The sequence below is a fragment of the Octopus sinensis genome, linkage group LG7 (assembly GCF_006345805.1).
Source record: "Octopus sinensis linkage group LG7, ASM634580v1, whole genome shotgun sequence".
NCBI lineage: Eukaryota > Metazoa > Mollusca > Cephalopoda > Octopoda > Octopodidae > Octopus > Octopus sinensis.
The window spans coordinates 57,249,597-57,252,867 of NC_043003.1; positions in this window are offsets into that span (position 1 = coordinate 57,249,597).

Below are 3,271 nucleotides of genomic sequence, written 5' to 3' on the forward strand. Positions count from 1 at the left end.
CGTTAAACATTCGTTATATGTTTGTATGTGCGTGTATGAGTGTCTGTGTGTGCGTGTGTGTGTGTGTATGTATGTATTGTAGGTATGTAATGTATGTATGTAAGTTGTATGTGTGTGTGTGTTTGTATGTATTTGTTGTAGTATGTATGTATATATAATATATATAATATATATAATATAATATATATATATATATTAATAAATTATAGGGTAGCAAAAAATTCTAGAAAAAAATTTCCGCTACAGCGGTCAAGTGAGAAAGTAAAAATAGTCAATAGACTATATATATACATTCAAACATGTAAGGGATGGCCATAATAGGACATCCGACTCACTAGAAGAGCAGTTAAGCTCCAAACCACTAATAGTTTGTATTCTGAAATGGAAAGAGAAATAAAAACGTTTACCCTCTCCTTTCTGACTATGCATAGTCCAGAAGGAGAGGGTAAACGTTTTTATTTCTCTTTCCATTCAGAATGACAACTATTAGTGGTTTGGAGCTTAACTGCTCTTTCTAGTGAGTCGGATGTCCTATTATGGCCATCCCTTATATGTTTGAATATATATATGTGTGTGTGTGTGTGTGTGTGTGTGTGTGCGTGCGTGTGTGTGAAGACGCATGGTTCAGTATTCAGAGCGTCGTGCTTACGATCGTGAGGTTGTGAGTTCGAATCCCGGACCGGGCTACGTGTTGTGTTCTTGAGCAAGATACTTTATTTCACGTTGCTCCAGTTCACTCAGCTGTAGAAATGAGTTGCGACGTCACAGGTACCAAATTGTATCGGCCCTTGCCTTTCCTTTGGATAACACTGGTGGCGTGGAGAGGGGAGGCCGGTATGCATGGGTGACTGTTGGTCTTCCATAAACAACCTTGCCCGGACTTGTGCCCAGGAGTGTAACTTTCTAGGTGCAATCCCATGGTCAGTCATGACCGAAGGAGTTCTCAGCATATATATATTGTGTGTGTGTGTGTGTGTGTGTGTGTGTGTGTGTGTGTGTGTGTGTGTGTGCGCGCGTGTGTGTGTATGTATGTATGCCTGTATATATTATGAAAATTATAAGAGATACCACCATGTTTGATATAGCAGTCAAAGCCTTACTCTAAAGCCACATATAGTATTCAACACAGCACAAGGTGGGAGGTCAAATAGACAAATGACCTTTCAGTTTGTGCTGCATTGAATAATTGATGTGGCTATAGAGTCAGGTTTTGACTCCTATTCCAAGCATGAGGATATCCTTATTTATGATTTTTATAATTATTATAACCTATAAGGTTTTATTTTTCCATGCTGCTACTTGATTTGATCGTTATTTAAATTAACGATTTTATCCTTATTTATTTAGAAATTATATAGGCGCAAGCGTGCTATGTGTAAAACATTTGCTTCTCAAGCACGTGTTTGCAGATTCTGCACCGGATCGTGACACCTTGGGTAACTGCCCTCTGCTCTAACTTCGGCTTGACCAAACACTTCTGAGTGGATGTGGTTGACGGAAACCGAAAGAAGCCTTTCTAATATGCACATCCGTGTGTGATTGTGTGCGTGTGTGTGTGTATATGTGTGTGAGAGTGTTGTCTTTGTGTGTATTTTTGGTCTTCACAATCGCTTGACAAGCGGTGCTGATGTGTTTACATTCCTGTGACGTACCGGTTCGGTATATAAGACAGGAAGAATAAGGACCAGGCTTAAGAAAAATAATTAGTAGCATCGAATCATTCGACTAAAATTCTATATGTTGGTGCCCCAGTATGGCCTCAGTCTAGTAACTTAAACAACAGCAACATGAAAGATAAATAATATACGAACATGCTTGCAAAGTGATTTTTCACAAAGTGACCGTGTATAACATTTCCATGACAAAGCACTGGTCAACAGAGGCTTTGGCAAAAGATATTTGCTTAAATGGAAAAGTCTTACAGTTTGAGCGAACATATTCATTTATGTAGGACCTTTAGCACTAATCATTATTCCATTTCTTAAATGTTGATTTTTAAGTATTTATGTATATATATATATATATATATATCCTTAAAAATTTTTCAGACCGAAAGCTGCGGTCATACTGGGGCACCACCGTTGATTGTGCTACACTAGTACGTGATACGCCCCCTGATACGTGGCACTTGGTCAACAGGGAATTCGACACCGCTGCCCGCATCTGTGTTTCCTGCCGAGAGGGAGGTTCATTTGGAACCCCTGATAAGAAGAGATCGAGCTTAGTTTTAAAGAAACCCACAACCACACCATGCATGTCTTTCGGGCATTTAGGAAGGATATTGAAGAGCTGTGGTCCCCTGAAACCCAAGCTGTTGTAGTATCTGGTCCTATATATTCATAATATTGTTTTAGATATTTTTTTTGCTAATAATTGTGGCTGTTATACAGCAGTTTTGGTGTTAGAAACTGTAAACGGAAGCTCTAGTAAATTTCGACTGAAATAATTATTTGACGAATGTATAATCAAAATGTGGCAGTCCATAAGGTTTTATAGATAATATTGATTCGTACAAGATTAATACAAACCCCTGCTGTATACTTTAATAAAAACTCAGTGATGTTATTAGGAAAGATCATTAAATTCATACCTCACAAAGAAATCTTTAATAAGTCATCTCCTCAGTACAATAATATTTTAGCAAGTAGCGGGTACACTGCACGCCAACACACCCACTTCGGATCCTAAGAAGACTTGTATATAAAAAAAGTATATTCGTAAGTGTGCGTGTGTATGTGTGTGTGTATGTATATGTGTGTGTGTGTGAGTGTGTGGTATATGCCATGATTGGCTTTTTTTCCCAAAGCTGTTATATAGCAGTAACGTGTTGATAATAATACCGATTGATGAAATCGGCTGAAATGGATCTATAACACAGTATTATATAAATATTACAGTGTAAATGTGTTTGTGTTTGTGTATACATATATATACTTATACACAGACACACACACACACACACAAACACATACACACACAAATACCTGTATATATATATATATATATATATATATATATATATATATATATATATATATATATATATAAGCTATTTCAAAGATATGGTTTCCTTTCATCGTTGGAAAAGACTTGAGATCAATTTCTAATCCTCTTCAAAGCTCAAAGAAATTCTATATGGCACATGCATTCTGTCTTATCTTTTAATGCCTCCATTCATTGAACTGCTGCCATGCTGGGTCACCACTTCAAGGATTTTTCCTTCTTCTTTTTTTGTCTTCTTTTAGTTGATCATATTGAACCCAGAACTTAT